We start from the raw sequence: 19,136 nt of genomic DNA on the forward strand, positions 1-19,136 counted from the left end.
CAGTTGTATGTGATAAGATAAGATCTGATCAGCATATTGCACTAAATTATAGATCTTACATTTCAATGGCTAGTGCCATCTTTATCCTTAGGAAATTTTGAATGATTCATTTCCCTTTTGACCAAATAAATTATATCATGGAAAGCTTAGCTTTTATTGTAGTTTTACCTAAACTGGGTTATTTCGAGGGGTGGGTTTCCAAAATTTCAGCAGTAGGCTCGCTGCCCAGTTGCTGGGTGGGCGTGGCCATGATGGGCGTGGCCAAGTTGGCCTCCTGCACCATGGTAAGAGGGCATTTTTGCCTTCCCTGGGCTCTGTAGGCTTTCCTCGAGCCTCGGGGGGGGGGGCGAAAACTGCCTCCCCTGGGTTCCAGAGGCCCTCTAGAGGCTGGAAATGGATGATATTCCCAGACTTCTGGAATTTCTGTGAGGCCCATTTTCCCCGCTTCCTGAACCTCCACACAGGCCCTTCACACTTAGCATCCAAAGTGTGGAGATTCTTGGGAGGGGTGGGCAGGGTGGGAAGGGCAGGGTGCGGTTGGAGGGTCAGCCAGGGGTGGGATTTGGCAGTTATACCAGCCATAACATTATCAACAGGTTCACCCAAACCCCGGCGAACCCATAGTAGCCCACCCCGGGTTATTTCCAGATATGTGATTTTAATTCCCAGAATTCTAAGCAGTAGCCATAGTAGCTGGGGGAATTCTGGGCAATGAAATCTGCATTTCTGGAAGGCTAGAAGAAGATTCCTTTAAAAGTTTTCCATCTGTTGCTTGTTAAAATATGTTAATATGGTCAGTTTATTTTCACATTTTTATTAAAGCTATATTACCACTTATTACTGGTTATAATTAACTGGTAGACTCTGTGAGTAAAAATATTTCTAAATTATACTAATTGAATTTACTTTTATGGTGTAAAATATGTTATTCAGTTCAAACATAATATACTGCCATTATTAGGAATTGAAGTTTAATTTGTGCATTTAGTAATGGTGGAATAAATCATTACTCACTGATAGGAAAAATCTATTTGAAATATATAAACAAAAGTCAGATGCTCATTACATGAAAGTGTACAGAGATACATAAAATAGGAATAATTATGTTTTTATGGTATGGGGCCTCATATTAATCAAAGTATTAATTAAATTATTAATAAAAAACCTTAATTGACCACATAAGAAGACTCAGAACCTATAAACCAGAATCGTTCACATTTAAATTAAACTTTAGAGAGGAATCTCAATATTATTGTTTCAGTAACAAACATAGCAAAAAAATTGTCATTTCTGTTTGTAGTGCTGTGTCCAGTACCAGCTGGCAGTACTATGAACATTATCACAGAATATTTTGGGATTAATAGAAGCCACATCTATTTGTTTAATAATAAGTGGAACATAATAAATAATGAAAGCTATATGGCTAGTGATGAGTCCTTATGATAAACCATATATTAAGCAGTAGGAAACATACACATAATAAAAGACCCATCATTCTCTGAAATATTTTTTAAAATCAACAACATATGGTAGGCTTATTTAATATCACTTTGAAATGTTGCAGGTTGTAGGGATATTGTTTGGGTCATGTGGACACTTGAATATTGAAAGAACATTCAATGTGAGAAAGAATATTCTATGGGGAAAAAGTGAGAAGGACAGGGAAGAGAATATAATATAAAATATCTCTTTTTAACACACTGTCAGTACTTTTATGCTGGTGCTACTATTGCTGACATATTAACTTATTTATTTCCCATGTGTTCAATTGTGCCTGCAGTCTTCCTCCATTTTAATTCTTTGGGGCTTGACCAGAATCTCTGCTCTACCTGTGTCCAGACTGCATTTAATATTTACTTTATATGTAATATTCAAAAGCACAATATTTTATCCTTAATAAAGAACAGGACTCAGATTTTTTTTAAAAAGGTTGAAGGATATACCATTCACATGAGAACAACAGTATTATATTTACACATATACACTGATTGATTTGATGCTGCTCGACTCCAAACCACTCTGGGAAGCTCACAATACATAAAAACAATATAAAAGCAACAGAACAGAGAGAAACAAACAATAAAACCAAACTCAGACAAAGAAAAGCAAAATTGCTGAAGCCAGAAAACCCCAAAACATTCCATCAACAACTAACAACCAGCTACTCCAGCCCAAGGCTTGGGAGAACAGACAGTTCTCTATGGTTCTTCAGAATGCCAACAAGACGGGGAAGATCAGGATTTCAGGAGGAATCTCATTCCAGAGAGCACGCACTGTGATAAGAGAAGGCAAACTTCCTGTGTCTTGATAGACAGCATTTTTATTCAAAGGATCCACACATGTGCCAACTTTATCAGTTTGCATTGCCTGGATAGATACCACAGGAGATAGGCAGTCCCTCAAATTGGATTCCATACCATGAAGGGCTTTATAGCAACAAGCGTCTTGAATCACACCTGGAAGCAAACTGGCAACTGTGCAGCTACTGGAACAAATATATCACATGGTCATAGCAAAGCATGTCCATAACTACCCACAGCACTGTATTCTGGATCAGTTGAAGCTTCCAAGGGTCCATGAAATGTACTTTGCAGTAGTAAAGCCATGAAGTGACAATTACATGAGTGACTGAGAGGCTTCCTAAGCTAGGAAAGGGTGCAGCTGAAGCATCAGATGAAACTGTGGCAAAGCTTTCCTGGACTTACCTGCCAACTCACTGAGCAGGAGTTGTGAGTTCAGGAAGGCCCCAGATTGCACACCTCCCTTGAAAGGGGAAATTCAAAGTCAAAGACAAAATAGTCTTGGAACCAGGTGGTCCCCAAACCCACAAGTGCTCATTTGCAAGACAGTTTTTACAGAGTATAGTCTGAGTAGCCAATATAAATGAAATGTAATTCTAACTTGCTGCAATTAGTATTTTTACTGTAGCATGCTGGGCCAATTGAATTTTTTATGTGCAATACTCTAGAAGGAGAATTTTGATTGCTTAGAACTAGTACCTTGGTCACCATTACAGTTTTTCTGAAGCTCAGAACTGACTCCTCTGCTAATACTATTCCCATAAAGTCCTATCAACAGTTGTCCTCACCAAAACATAATTACTTAGGTAACTGGTCAAAAATAATATCTCCCAAATTAGTATTTCGATAAGGATGGGGGTTCCCAAACATGCACATTTGTGTCAATACAAAATTATTATTGGAGATGATCTGATACGGAGATAACTTCACATATATTAAGTAACAGATTAGTATGGCTTCCACCCTAATGCCATTCAGGAAACTATTGTATTGCAACTTTCCCCCCCTTCTTTAAAATGGGGGTGGGCATGGCCAGCATGCAACACATTTGGCCCATGGGCTGCAAGTTTGATACCCCTGGTTTAGGGGAACAAATTAAAGTGGTGTCTTCAACTTTTAAAGGTTCTAAGTAAACTTAAGGACCCATTTTCCTGCTAACCTTGGCCTGACCAATTTGATCTTTTCACTATGAGCTCCAATCCTCCAGAATGACCTTCCATAAGAAATTAGATGGGGTTCTATTTTGAGTGTTTTCTGAAAAACATCTGAAAACAATGTTCTTCTGAAAGGGATTTGGATATAAGGCTGTGTTATATGCTGATGGTTACTGAATTACTGGCTCTTGTTGGAAATTTTATATTACTTTAGGTTTTTGGGTTAATTACGCTGATGTTTACGTTAAGAATTTGTGAGCTGCTGGGTTCTTTTAGTTTGCAGTGAGATATAAATACAACAATTAATATAATTTATTTAGAAAATTTATACATCCACTCATCTCATCAAAGCGACTCTTGTGGCATGAAAAAGATTTAAAAAGCCAAGAAATAGTTATACCAAAATACTTTTTAATCATTTCAAATTGTTTCTTAATCATTTCCCTTTTTATGCTACTTTTGTTTTAAAAAAATGCATCTTTACCACATTAAAATAAATGGCATTTAGAGTGATAAACTCCAATGGGAAATTGTTTAGAGGAGAGCAAATTCTTATGCATGCCCCATTGTCCCCACTAAAGAGCTTTGATTCAGGGTTAAATAATTTATTCTTTTTTTTATTAAAAAATCCTCTCTTTGCTCCTGGTCTCTAAATTTAGCTATTTGGATAGCATGTCAATTTTCTCCTTAATTGTGCTGATTTTTTTCGTTCTAAAATCCTATCTCAAAAGTCAACTTGCAGGTGTGCATCTGTGCCAGCCTGTGACTTTCTACAATATGGAAACAGAATTTGGGGTATGGAATTTAATATGAAATATAATAGAAAGCCAGGGAATTTTTTTTTGTTTGGTTGGTGTTTTAAAATTGGCACGGTGAAAATACAACAGCTCTTCAGAAATGCTGCTCTGTGTCTCTGTGAGTTTGTGGTTAGATGGAGCTAGTCAAATACCATCTGTCTTCAATCATGCTTTGGCTCATGCCATGCTTAAATTTATCAAAGGTTCCAGAAGCAAGCATTGCAGGGGAGCAGTGATCTTTTCCATCTATTCCATCATATGGTACTAATTATCTCACAGTACAGCACAAAACATAATACCAGACAATCGCAGCAGATCCAGGACACCACTGCCCTGAATTTTAAAGCGATTTAGGTCATGTGCTCAATATTTTGTTGTTTAATTTTTATCTTGTAGAATGAAGAAGCTTAAGACAAGTTTTAACAATCAAGGTCCTTTTCTCAATGTAATCACAACAGTGTGCACAATTATCTGTTTATACCATCCATGAAAAGTCCATGGCTGATACAAAATCTGGATGTTCCCATGTCTGAATGGGCTGTCATAACACTAAGGCAACTAATGGAAATTTGGTTTATGTTCCTCTGTTCAACCGTTTTCCAATTTTCATTTACATGTTCAACTGCCCCTCACCCATATGTGAACCAGCTTAAAGAAACATCACAAAATTGCTATTATATAATTGAGAAGTCTCTTAGGAAAGAAACTATGATGTGTAAATCACATATGTAGCAATAACTTTTCATTTGCTCTTTTTCATTTTTAAAGATTACTACAAATAGTCCTTGACTTACAGCAGTTCATTAGTGACTATTCAAAGTTACAACATCACTGCAAAAATGGACTTATGACCATTTTTCACATTTATAACCTTGCAGCATCCCCATTGTCATGTGATCAAAATTCAGGCACTTGGCAACTGACTCACTTTTATGATGATTATAATGTCCTAGGATCACGTGAACACCTTTTGCAACTTTCTGACAAATGAAGTCAATGGCTAGACCAGATTCACATAACAACTGTGTGACTAACAACTACAATGATTCACTTAACAACTGTGTCAAGAAAAGTCGTAAAATGGGGCAAAACATATTTAACCCCTATCTTGCTTAGCAATTGAACTTTTGACTGAACTTGGTTGTAAGTTGAGGACTACTGGTATACTGACAGATTCCCTAGATTTCCTCCAATTCGTTTAAATAATTGGAGTTTTTTCAACATAATCAATGTAACCAATATTTGCAATATTATGTACTAATATTGGAAAACAAATAATGTTCTATTAGATATGTTCAGAAAAAGAACAGGCTAGAAATTTAGCTAAGAGTACAATTAAACATATTTTTTAAAAATTGGGAAATCACAAAATATGCTATGTTGTGCAATATAAACACTTGAAAAAAGTAGAAATCACGTACTAAAAATAAAGATATTATTTTTGAAAGGCAATATTTTTCCAGCAATGTAGTTATAGTTCATTTCCAAGGACAGAATTGAACTGCAAGTTATAGTGCCCAGCTTTAGAATGTACAGTACACATTCTACAGAACTTTATTAGCTTTAGAATGTACAGCTTTAGAATGTATAGTACACATTCTACAGAACTTTATTTCCAATTTAACATGCATGGATTTGCAAATATACGTAAATAAATATCAGAGTACCGAACTGTTCTGGAATTTATTTTTCAAAATAAACAACATTTCACAAGAAACAAACTTTAGCCTTTGCCAATATAAATAAAAACAATTTCATTTTGTTGCAAAATAATTGAAAAAATTGCTTCTTGGCCTTTGAGCTAAGATCAAGTGTAGTAAAGCTGAAAAAAAAAATCTGTTACAGATTTTTAAAACAAGTTTGTGGTTCCTTTTCCTGACGTCATTCTATTTTCACCATAATTTCTTTTCCCTTCCTTACTTTTTTTTTCATATCCATTTCCTCCCAAAATGGCACTATTGGATAATTGTTTGTCCCATACTTAGGTATGGTATGTTCAGGGGGGCAGTACAATGGCTCAGTGGTTAAGACACTGGACTTGTCGGCTGGAAAGCCTGCAGTTCAGGTTTGAGACCCAAGCGTCATGTAAAGGGGTGAGCTCCCATTCCTTGCCCCAACTCCTGCCAACCTAGCAGTTTGAAAGCATGCAAGTGCAAGTAAATAAATAGGTACCACTTCAGTGGGAAGTAACAGTGCACTATGATGTCATACAGGCCACATCACTGCAGAAATATCTTTGGGCAGTGTTGGTTTAATGGTCTTGAATGGAGATGAGCATTGCCCACTAGAATTGGCAATGGATAGTGGAATAAAACCTTCTGTGTGTTGTCATTGTCATGGTCAATCTCTTCTTTATAACTTTATAGAAATAATTTCACTAGGACTGTCCGAAAATAACTGCTTCAGTCATTGTAAGCTCATGCTTGGGACATTAATGAAAAACCTTTAACCAACTCCTCTGATATCAGTCTCTCATCCAATTGCCTTTAATTTTTTTGAAATATCAAGCTTTCTTCAGTTACTCTTGTCAGTGGATTGTGTGTCCATTGTTTGGGATATATCTGAGCACTTTTTTGTTAGAATGATGGCGATTCCATTTTTTCTAGTCTTTTTCTTTCAGTGGAAGATTATGACCACAATTCCAGGCTCAATTCCAGTTGTAAGTCAAGGAGTATCTGTATCAACTCTTCTGCTTATATAAGTTTGTGTATTGGACATTTGGGATAAGAGGTTGGGAGGGGTCTACTTTCACAACAATGCTTTATGCAGCACTCCTGCTAAAGATAAAGACAGGAGTGGTCAGGTTTGGCACAATTTGACCATTGTGCCATGAATGCACCCACAAGCCTTCTTTAATCCACCTGTGCTCACACTACTCTGTGCAAGTCAGAGTTTCTAGAGATTCTAACTCTGCAAGCCAACTTCCCACCAGCTTGAAGGTACATGCAAGTATACTGGCATGCACTCATTATCGAAATTCATTTTTAGGAGCAAATATATCACGTTTCCACAATATTTCATAGTTATTGCCCCATTGCCCCAGCACTTTCAGAACTTGTGTATTACAATATAGCAATGTTATAACCAATGATGTACCAAGGGAGGAGGTGTGGGTGACAGTATGCCCTGGGTAAAATCAATAAAAGAAGGGTGATGCAAAAGATGTGAGGAAGCTAATGGTGGCTCTGGAGTCATGTCACTGATGCTTGTTGGAGGATCAGCTACTTAGTAATGATTGTGGGAATAGCAGCAAAGATGGAAAAATGTATGTCTTCACATTACTTTCAACTTTTAGTGACTGCCCTTCTGCAGCATTTAGCAAAAAGTGCTAAAAATGTATGATGCTACAATGGCCATAAATGCAAACCGGTTGCCAAGTGCCGAAAATGTGTTCACTTGACCACATGAGAAGAGTGTATATTTGTGATGTCTGTGTTTGTGTGCACATCCAGCTGTTGGAGCTTCAAATGCAGGTTATAAGTAGCTCTGCGGAGGTCCATTGTAACTTTGAATGGTCACTATGCCACCAGTCATTAAGCGAGGACTCATTCAATTCAATGTTTTGATTTATAGTGCTTCACCATGGTGGTCCTAAACGTTATTGTTAATGAAATATCAGCAAATTCTGTGAAATCTTTTTTTATTCACTTTAAAAAGTCAAGAGTCACAAATGCAATGCTCTGTCTACATTTTACATGCTCCACAACTGCTATCTTGACTTTTTTAAAGTCATAATCTGTTTGCCATTGTGGCAAACATACAATTTCTAGACTGCAAGAATCTGAACACTCAATAGATGGGAGTAAAGAGATTTTTTAAAAAACCCTAACCTTTTGCTACTATTTAGTGATTGTTTGAATTTTTCTTTATTTATGGTAATATTTTTTGAACAAACACTAGAAACCGAAGTTTAATTCTCAGAACAGAAATTGAGAAATTATAGCAGATCTCCTAAATGCCGAACTTGAGATCAAATGGATTAATGGAGTATCTCTGAATATCCTTATGCAATCGGCATGAGTGTTTATTTGTGAATATATAGTAAATGAGTCACATCAAGTTTTCTTACTCTGGAAACATTTTGTCTCAAGAGTCTTACGGAATTTTCAGGAAATGATGATGGTCAAATAAATTCTGCAACAATGATGCCATTAAAAAGCTATTATACTGGGAACCATAGTTGATTTTGGCAATGAAAAGGAATGAAGGTGCCTTCGTAAACTGTTCATTGAATGGGAAGGGATTCTGTGAATTTGCTCATGCTTCGCAGCTGACTTACTCTGCAAGATGTACCAGCATTACACGTACCTTCTTGCATCCATAACTAATGGCCTGATGTCAGCAAAAAGCATTATCTTTGAAATAGTTTACTCCATGATAAACAATACTTCTTAAAAGTGTATTTATAATTAAGTGGCTACTTTTCCTTAGGAATAGCAGCTGGGTTGTTTATTGGTTGGGGAGGTTGAAGGAAGCTGTATATCAGAGGTATATCAGACATACAAATCGGTGGATAGGATTAAGGTTAATCAGCTTCTGCTGGTGTATATAAAAATTAAAATGCGCATTCTCCCAAATAATAGTAATAGTAATTAGACAAAATGCCACTTCACAGTGCTTTATAGCATTCTCTGAGCAGTTTACAGAGTCATCCTATTGCCCCCAACAATCTGGGTCCTCATTTTACCGACTTTGGAAGGTCAGAAGGCTGAGTCAACCTTGATCTGGTCAAGATCAAACTCCTGGCTATGGGCAGAGTCAGCCTGCAACGCTGCATACTAATTACTTCTCCACCATGGCTCAATGATTATAATGGTCATAAAGAGGTATATTGCAACAAATGGGATTTTTCAGAATAGCAATAACAGTGTGACCCCATGGTTGACCTTGAATTAATTCATTTTCAAAATATTGGTTTTCCAGATTGATAAACTGAAATAACTTTTTTCGGAAAAGTACAATTTAATCAAATGTCTAGTTTTAGATTTATTTAGTACTTGGCCAGTAATATTTTCAGTGATCTTTAGAAGTAGGTAGGAAAAGGGAAAGAAGCACAATTAGCTTTTGTTCCCATTTAGGGGAATTTATAAAAAGTGAATTAAATTTGGAAATTTGATAATTTATGTTTCATGTTTCAATAGACAGATATCTACTATTTTTTTTTCTTTTAGTGTGTGATAAGTAATGTTTCTAATATGCTGTGGTACCATCTTCTTCATTTTCCAATATGTACGGATAATATGGAGACTCTGAAAGCCAGTTTGATCTAGTAGTTAAGGCACCAGGCAAGAAACTGGGAGACCTGAGTTCTAGTCTCTTCTTAGGCATGAAAGCTGACTGGGTGACTTTGGGCCAGACCAACTCACAGGGTTGTTGTTATGAGGAAAATTGGAGGAGGAAGGAATATTAGATATGTTTGCCATCTTTAGTTATTTATAAAATATAATGAAAGAAGGAATATAAATAAAAAGATAAATAAATAAGCAAGCGAGCATTACAAGAATATAATCCTGACAAAATGTGGCTATTTCCAAGGGAAACTATCCAACTTTCTAATTGTGCTCCTGGAAAAATAATATTTATAAAGGCATAACATTGTCACTGTGGGACATAAAGTGATATGGAACATTTATGGGAAATATTACTCTGTTTTGGATGATCAGTCATTTTACAGATGCAAAGGAATACGGAAAACATTGCAGCACTGTTATTAACTTGGAGCAGCTTAACTCTGCTGATTTAAGAGTAAACTTTTGTTGAATTTAAAACTAATTTTGAGTCACCTTAAAGCTTTTCTTGAAAGTTTATTTGGACATTCTGATCCATGTTTGTTAAAAGTTCTTGGAAGAATGTACTGAGATTCTTGTTTTTATAAAGTTGAAGGGGTAGATTAAACCAGTATTAATTATTTATGACTTTTAGAATAACAGGCTCAGATGTCCTGTTCTTTCAATGCAGTGACGAAAATTGTGACCACAGCTTTCTTTTAATCTAACAATGTAACAAATACAACAGAACATACTGGTGTGTGTGTGTGTGTGTGTGTGTGTGTGTGTGTATAGATAGATAGATAGATAGATAGATAGATAGATAGATAGATAGATAGATAGATAGATAGATAGATAGTACCCTAGGCATTATTTAGCAAGGTTTGCTCATGACTACTTGTGGCTGGAAATGCAGTTAAGGAGCTGGAACATTATTTGGGCTTAGTCATTGTGACATTTGGAGTTGAAAGACACAGGATTTTCAACAGGACTGTCATTGTTACATGTCAAGCATGTACCTCTTCTTAGCCCATATTTCCAATGTTTGGAATTTATCAATGCATCAAAAACAAGATACTTTTGTATTGGGGCATGTCAAAAAACCTGTATAATTCTGAAAATAAAATATCTGAGATCTTTGGCGTTCTCTGAACTTGGTGGTTTTCTTGTAGATGTTTCATTACCCAACTAGGTAATATCATCAGTGTTGAGTTCAGAGAATATCAAGGATCCCAGAATTCAACTCTGAGCTATGAATGTTATCTTCTATTGGTAAGGTAATATATGTTTCATTTGCAGTAGTGGATTGCAGAAAATGTGTTTTTTGACATTTGAAGTAGTCTTTTCATTGAGGGACAAGGAAGGGTGTTTTTGATTAATCCAATTAATTTTTCTGCATTTGTCCATGATGTAATTTATATTTTTGCATGTTAATATCTTATTAGTGTTAGTGTGAAAATTTTCAAGCAGTTATGATTTGCAATTCCAATGTATCACTTGTGGTGTTGGAGAATTCTTATGTGGTGGTAATTTTAGCCCTTGGCTAGACCAGTTTACTATATGATGCGCAGGTTTATCTTGTACTATGTTGCTATCCTGGATTAGCCGGGGCATTTTCTGATGATGCATTGAATCATAAGAATACAAGCAATGCCTCCAGTATTCAACCCTTGACCCATCTAGCCAAGCAGTGGGTCACCACTGAACGGTCATTTTTAATACTGGGGGGTGGAAAAAGAAAGATATTTGAGATTGCTGCCAGATTAAAGTTAGATCTGGTAATGCAATGTATTTATATCCGTCCATTAAAATATACAGTTACTCCACTCAGAGCCTGACCTACAAAATAATACTGAGAAAAGGGGTTCATCTTCTGATTCTTTACATCTCAGCAGTTTTCACACTCAGCTGCCAGTAAAAATGAAAACATCATTTTGGGATCCAGACATTCTTTTCCTTCCATTATATTTTCGTATTAGGCTACTGCAAGGAAAATATGTATGAAACCACTAATTAATAATCACTTTTTTTCTGCTGACATCCTGCCAACAAAGGATCCTTTGAAAAACCTAGAGGTGTACATTTTATGTATTTAAAATATTTATATAAAGTTGTTCAGAAGCTGGAGACATGTTGGAAAGTAGCTGTAGAGAGTCTTTCCTTCTGCTAGACTAAACCAACTCAGGATATCAAGATGGCAGATGGAACTGGATGCGTGTTGCACTGTTGCAGCATCCGAAAGGTGCTTTCGCAGGAGGCAACAGGACTTCCTTGATTTTTCTTTTCTTTTGAAGACATTTCGCTTCTTGTTTTTCAAAAGAAAAAACAAGGAAGTCCAATTGCCTCCTGAGAAAGCACCTTTGGGACAACCATGACCTGGATGACTGAGAATCTCTACAGACCACTGTTGCATTGTTTCTAGGAATGGCTGTGGAGTTGGGGAGGGGGGCTTCCCTAGATTTGCAGTGCTCTTACCTGGGATTCTGTGGTCTCTTAGCCTTGCCTAGCTCTTTTGCACTTGTGGAGCTTTGTGGGTTTGCTGACCAGTTCATGAAATGGCAATGATAGGAAGTGGTCAGAGTGATTGTGTGGCTGTGGCAAGCTGTAACTTCCTTAAAGGGACAAACAACAGCTGTGTAGCAAGTGAGTGGTGAGTGGACCACAGGCAAATAGACTGTCTTGGTAACTGGAGCCTTTCAGATAAGTGACCAGCAGCTGAACACCCAGAGCCCCTGTGAGTGGCCAGAGCAACTAAGAGGCATTTGGTGCCCTCCCTGAGGACCCAAAACACAGGCTAGTGGTTAGTGAGAAGCAAACAGTTGTGAATGGACAACACCACACCAGAGCTGGAACCTCCCAGGCAAGCAGCAGAAGACACAGGGGAGGGTGTGCGCAACATTCAGGTGGCAAAGGGTGGGCAGTCAAGTAGGCCCCAATTGGTGACTGGAACTTCCCAGAGAAGCAACTAGTCAAGCCACGCCAGCAGAGTCTTCCACACAAGCTGCCTGGTTAAGTGGTTGGAATTAGCCTGGGCAAACAATCGGACAAGTGACAAGTGGCCAGACAGACAGCTAGAGCAGGTAAGTGGCCAGAGCCTTGGTGAGAGGTGGATACAGCATGTGAGCATAAGTGACCCAAGTTAAATTTGATTTTGTTAGACCTGAGGAAGGTGTACAAGATCCTTAGGACTATAAATGCAATCACCTGTGAACTAGATACATGACCCTCCTCACTGGTCAGGGCCAACTAGGAGATTACATGTGGTGTGTGAGTCCTAACTATAGTTAATTCATCTTTGAGAGATGGGGTGTTCCTGGCGTTCTTTAAAGAGGCCATGGTGTGCCCTCTTCTGAAGAAGCCATTGCTAGATCCTACCATGCTGGACAATTTTCTTCAATCTCCTACATCCCCTTTTCAGGAAAAATGTTGAGAAAGAGATGGTACTAGAGCTCAGAGATGAAACAGATGAATCCTGGATCAAACAGATGGATTCCTTTCAGTCAGGTTTCAATCCCAGATGGGACAGAAACAGTATTTTGTATGATCCCTGGCAGGAGTAGGAGCATGGGGTGGTGAACTCATCTTTGCTCTTCTTGACCTCTCGGTGACTTTTGATATTATTTATCATGGTATCCTTTTGGGTCAGCTCCAAAAGTTGGGGAAGGGAGGAACAGTTTTGTACTGATTCACCTTCTTCCTCTTGGGCTGGTCCCTATCAATGTTGATAGAGAGGGAGAGATCCAGTCTTCAGCCCCTCATTTGTAGGGTACCGGCTCAGTGTTTTCTCCACTTTTTTTTAAACATCTACATGAAGCAGCTGGATCTTCCCTCACCATAGGATAAAGTATCATCAGTATGCAATTATGTGAAATTGTACATCTTCATCCTGTGTGTACAGAGTGATGCTGTGCGTGTTTTTCACACTGCTTGGAGACTATGGGGCTCTTGATGGGTAACAAAAGGCTTCAACTGGTAAAATGGTTATTGTAGGTAGGCGTATCCTCTATGTCTAGGGATTTACCATTTTTAGTCTTAGATGGGGTTGCACCATCCCAGATGGATCCAGTGCATAATTTGGGGGTCACGACTGATGTTTGAGGGAAAGGTGGCAGTCATGGCTAGAATGCCTTTGCTCCACTCCATGTTATGTGCCAAGTATGTCCTTTCCTGAATCAGGAGGCCCTTCTCTCAGTCATTCATGTCCTATTCATCTCCCATATGAATTACTGCAATGCACTCTATGTGAGGTTTTTTTGAAGAGTATCTGGAAGCTGTAGCTGGTACGGAATGAAGCTGTGTAAGCAATTTTGGTGTCCCAGGGACTGTCATACCTTTACTTTGTGAGCTGCATTGGGCACCAGTTTTTATCCAGGTCCAATTCAACGTGTTGGTTATAACCTTTAAAGCCCTTCATGGCATGGGACCAGGTTGCCCTTCATGGCATGGGACCTATCTTGTCTCAGTTTTATCAAACTACCCTACCCAGTCAGGCAGAGAAGGTACGTTAGGGACCCTGCCACATGGAAAATCTTCCAGAGGTGAGCTTGGCTCCTACCCACCTGGCATTCTGGATGGTGTGAGATACAGCTCTGCCAACTCAGAGAGTTGGGATTGAAGAGTGGCATGTAAGCCTGGAGGTAATTGGTGTCCTGAGGGTGCTTCTTCCATCATTTATTTCTGTTCTAGTTTCTTATTCTGTTTTAAATTCAGTTTTTAATTATGTATTTTTAATACGGTTTTATGTTTTCTTCTGCAAACCTCCCAGAATCACTTTGATAATGAGATGAGCAGTGTCTAAATTTGATAAATAAAAATAAATAAAATAAACATTCTCTAACCTGTTGTATACTAGGTATATTAGACCACAACAATTGTAGTTGTTCAGATATGGACTAAATCCAATTTTTATCCTATCCTTTGCCATGGAAGCCAGTGATTTGGGGCAGTGACTCTCTCTCAAATCTCCCAGGATTTTAATATTAAAATCTCCCAGAATTTTAATACTGGGGAAAATGAAAGGAGGGAGTGCAATGGAAAAGCAGGAAAATAAATAAAAAAGTAAATAAGTAAAATAATCTCCAGTTGGTATACCACAATGCTAGAGACCGTGAAAGTTGTAGATCAATTCACTTGGAGAGCACCAATCTTAGAAGTTTAATCTAAAGACCACTCATGTTTCTTTTGTGTTTCATATGGAGTCTCATCAAACCAGTCTTGCACATTTTTGAATAAAGTAAAAAGCTGGCACAGAGCTTTGCTGAACAAAGAGGCAAAAGTGGGATGATGCATGTTATGTCTTTGGAACTGGTTGGAGTCCCCAACCAGGTCCGCTGTTTGAGCGGGAGCACCAGCCGCTCCCATTGGCTGCTCCGTTTGACAGTCGGCTATAAAAGCTGGCTGTCGGGCAGAAACCAGCCCGTTGTCGCCAGCTAACCTGCTAGTTAGAAAGCAGATGCGGCAACCCTTTATTCCCTGTAATAAAGCCTGTTCATTGTTCACTCTGGCTCTTGCCTCTTCCTTCCATTGCTCTACAACACTGGCGACGAGGATGGGATGTGATCGAAGGCTAGCCAGACGTGTTTTTCAAAGAGCTGTGGTCACTGAAGAGCGAAGCCACGGGCGCTGAAGCAGCAGCCGCCAACGCTCACAAAGAGCGCGAAATTTTAATAAAAGCCTCCGTAGCCTTTTGAGCTGTAGTCACTGAAAGCGAAGCCACAGGCGCTGTAGCCGCAGCCGCCGGCGCTCACAAAGAGCGCGAAATTCAAAGAGCCTCCATAGCCTAGAGAGACAGTCACCGCCTACACTCTTCTAAGAGAGCGAATTTCAAAATTCGACTGAAGAAGACGAGCCCTGCATCTTCAAAATGAACGCTAATCCAGCATTCCCACCATTCAAGCCAACCGAGGAAACGTGGGACTCATACAAAAACCGTTTCAGCCATTTCCTTGATGCCATCGGTTTAGCAGATGCCGCTGAACACAGGAAGAAATCCTACTTCCTCAGTTATTGTGGGGCTGCAGTTTTTGACACTGCTACAGCACTAGTAAGCCCCTCGCGCTATCAGAAGCGTTCCGTGGGATGAACTCCAAGAAATCCTCTCCAACCACTACTCGCCAAAGCCATCTCAGATAGCCAGGAGATTCGCCTTCAGAATTAGGAAACAGGCAGAGGGTGAGTCAATCAACGAGTATATGGCAGCTCTGAGGACAGCTGCCTTGCAGTGTGGGTTCAAAGACTATCTAGAAGACATGTTATTGGACCAGATAGTCTGTGGGGTCAGGGACCTGAGGCTCCAAAGGCGGTTGCTAGCAAAAAGGACTTGAACCTAGCTCTTGCCATAGAGGAAGCCCAAGCTGCTGAGCTCTCTGCCCAATCAGCAGCTGAAATTCAAGGTACTCCGTTAAAGCCCAGCAGTTCCACCATCCATTCAGAGGAAGTGCTCAGTGATGAAGACCCCACAGACTCATCAGACATTAACCGTCTTAAGCAACAGAAGCCTTCACAGGTAGGAGGCGGGGCAGAGAAACAACCGCCCCAGACAACCTCCCATTTGCCTAACCTGCGGAGGCTCCCACTCGAGGGCATCCTGCAGGTTTAAGAACGCCATCTGCCTAAATTGCCAAAAGAAGGGTCACCTCGCTAGAGTCTGCCAAGCAGGCGTGCCTTGCCTCAGAGACCTCCACCACCTTCTAACTTCCAAAGGCAAGTGGAGGACTGCTATACCTGCTACCACGCTAACCATACTTCCCAGACTCCCAATAAAATTAAAATCTCTATTTCTTTAGAAGGTAAACCCTGCAGGATGGAGGTAGACACGGGATCGGCACTGTCAATCATCTCCTGGGATACCCTAAAGAAGATCTAGCCCAGACTGTCGAAGAAGCAGCTACAGAAATGCCACCTGACACTGCGGGACTACCAGGGCAAGAACATCCCTGTCCTCAGGAAAGGCAAGTTTTTAGTTCAATTCCAAGCCTTTAAAGGCCATTTGCCTTTAGTGGTTGTTAATGGTGCCCTCCCCAGTCTCTTGGGGCTGGATTGGTTCCCCTCCCTCGGCCTTAGTGTAACTGGGATCCATGCTGTCTCAACTTCTGACGTAGATGCACTATTTTCGGATTATTCTGATGTGTTTAGCAGCGAGCTGGGTTGCTATTCTGGCACCCCCATCTCCTTCTCTGTGGACCCCCAGGCAATTCCTCTGCGCCTTAAACCGCGCAGGGTACCTTTCGCCATCCGTCCCAAGTTAGACGCAGAACTAGATAAGCTACTAAAGCAAGGGGTGTTAGAACCAACTGATTTTGCCAAATGGGAAACCCACATAGTCACCCCACTCAAGAAAGATGGCAGTTTAAGAATCTGCGCAGACTATAAAACCACCCTCAACCATTACCTGCAGGTCAGCGCATACCCTGTCCCTGTTATTCAGCACCTGTTACACACCTTCGAACCCGGCACCATTTTCGCCAAGTTAGATATGTCCCAGGCATACCAACAGTTCCCTGTTGATGATCAGACAGCTGAATTACAAACCATAGTCACACATAGAGGGGCATTCAGGTGTAAACACCTCCAATTCGGCGTAAGCGTAGCCCGGGTATATTCCAATCACTCATGGAAAGGATTCTCCAGGGTCTCCCAGGGTTGTCCCTTATTTCGATGACATCTTAGTCTCAGCAATTGACAGACCTCAGCTCATGCAGAGGGTCAGGCGGTTCTAGAGAAGTTTAGGCAGCATGGCCTCAAACTTAAAAGGGAGAAGTGCGCCATCGCCACTAGGCAAGTGGACTTTCTGGGATATAGGATAGACGCCTCTGGCATCCACCCAATCGAATCCAAGGTAAAGGCCATCCATGAGGCACCCACACCTACTAACAAGACGGAGCTCCAAGCTTTTCTGGGGCTACTAAACTTTTACGCCTCATTCCTCCCGCACAAAGCATCTATCGCTGAGCCCTTACACAGGCTGTTAGACAAAGAATCCCCCTGGCACTGGGGACCCAAGGAAGACCATGCTTTCAAAGCAGTCAAATCTTTACTTACATCGGATGCAGTTTTAATTCAATTTGATCAACGACTCCCCCTGGTCCTAGCTGCTGATGCATCCCCTTTTGGGATTGGGGCTGTCCTAAGCCACAGACTTCCCAACGGTTCCGAGGCGCCAATTGCCTTTTTCTCTAGGACCTTCTCTACGGCAGAAAGGAACTACAGTCAAATAGATAAAGAGGCCCTGGCTGCGGTGGCTGCAGTTAAAAAGTTTCACGAATTTTTGTTCGGGCACCATTTTGAACTTGTAACTGACCATAAACCTCTCCTGGGACTCTTATCAGGGGATAAGCAAACCCCGCAGGTACTATCACCTAGGATGACCAGATGGACCTTGTTCCTGGCCGCTTACTCATTCAAGTTGGTGCATCGACCTGGCAAAACCTTGAGTCACGCCGATGCCCTTAGTCGCTGCCCCCTACCAGTCCCAGTCGAAGACCCAGCACCGGTTCACGCCATTTTTGAAGTTAATGAACTTAAATTACCAGTTACAGCTGAGGACATTGCTGCGCACTCAAAAAAAGACAAGATAATTGCCCAGGTTCTGGACTGGGTGGGAAGGGGGTGGCCGGAAACTCAAGGTACCATTGACTTTGCTCCTTTTAAAACCCATCAGCAGGAACTATCGAAGCTACAGGGATGCCTGTTGTGGGGTACAAGGGTAGTCATCCCAGCCACTCTTCGTGTACCCATCCTGAAGGTGCTTCACGAGGGCCACCCGGGCATCGTAAGGATGAAGGCCCTGGCCCGCAGCTACGTTTGGTGGCCCGGCATGGATGCCCAAATCGCCAGCTGGGTAAGCTCATGCCAACCTTGCCAAGAAACCAGGGCTGCCCCACCAGCTGCCACGCCCACCAGGTGGGAGAGCGCTAGTGCCCCTTGGTCCCACCTGCACATCGACCTGGCTGGACCGGTGCATGGCAGGACCTTCTTAGTGGTTGTGGACTCCTACTCCAAGTGGATAGACCTGGCCCTGCTACCCTTGACTACCACCCAAGTGATAGTTAAGGCTCTGACCTGCTTATTCGCTACCCATGGACTCCCTGACACACTGGTGTCTGACAATGGCCCGCAGTTCATGTCATGTGAGTTCAGTATGTACGTTGCTAACTTGGGCATCCGACACATCCTTACAGCTCCTTTTCACCCCGCTAGCAACGGGATGGCTGAGAGGGCAGTCAGGTCAGCCAAGGAGGCACTCGCCAGGTTTGGCCAGGAAAACTGGCACTCTAAACTGTCACGTTACCTTCTGAGCCAACATATGACGCCATGCACCACTACTAATAAATCCCTGCCGAACTCTTGATGGGGAGACGCCTTAGGACCACCCTGGACAGGTTGCACCCCCACTACTGCCCAGACGCCTTTAACGTCTGACAGTCTGGTCAGGGATTTTGTTCCACAGGACCTGGTGTACGCCAGGAATTATGCAGGGGATCCTTTGTGGGTACCTGGTCAAGTCGTATCGGTCACAGGTCCGAGATCCCTACAGGATCCTCCTGGAAGATGGACGCCTGTGGCGGAGACACGTGGACCAACTCAGAAGGCGATGGAGAGGTGCAACCGTTACCGGCC

At 41.0% G+C, this 19,136-nt stretch overlaps 1 protein-coding gene across 1 annotated transcript in view; it reads right to left on the bottom strand.

Annotated features, from left to right (window-relative positions):
- The window catches only part of VEPH1 (ventricular zone expressed PH domain containing 1), a 112,280-nt gene that overhangs the window by 26,817 nt on the left and 66,327 nt on the right, over positions 1 to 19,136 (bottom strand). The gene's annotated exons all lie outside the window — the stretch shown is intronic.

This window comes from Pseudonaja textilis, chromosome 4 (genome assembly GCF_049901715.1).
Source record: "Pseudonaja textilis isolate UNSWEBS1 chromosome 4, rPseTex1.2, whole genome shotgun sequence".
Classification (NCBI taxonomy): Eukaryota; Metazoa; Chordata; class Lepidosauria; order Squamata; family Elapidae; genus Pseudonaja; species Pseudonaja textilis.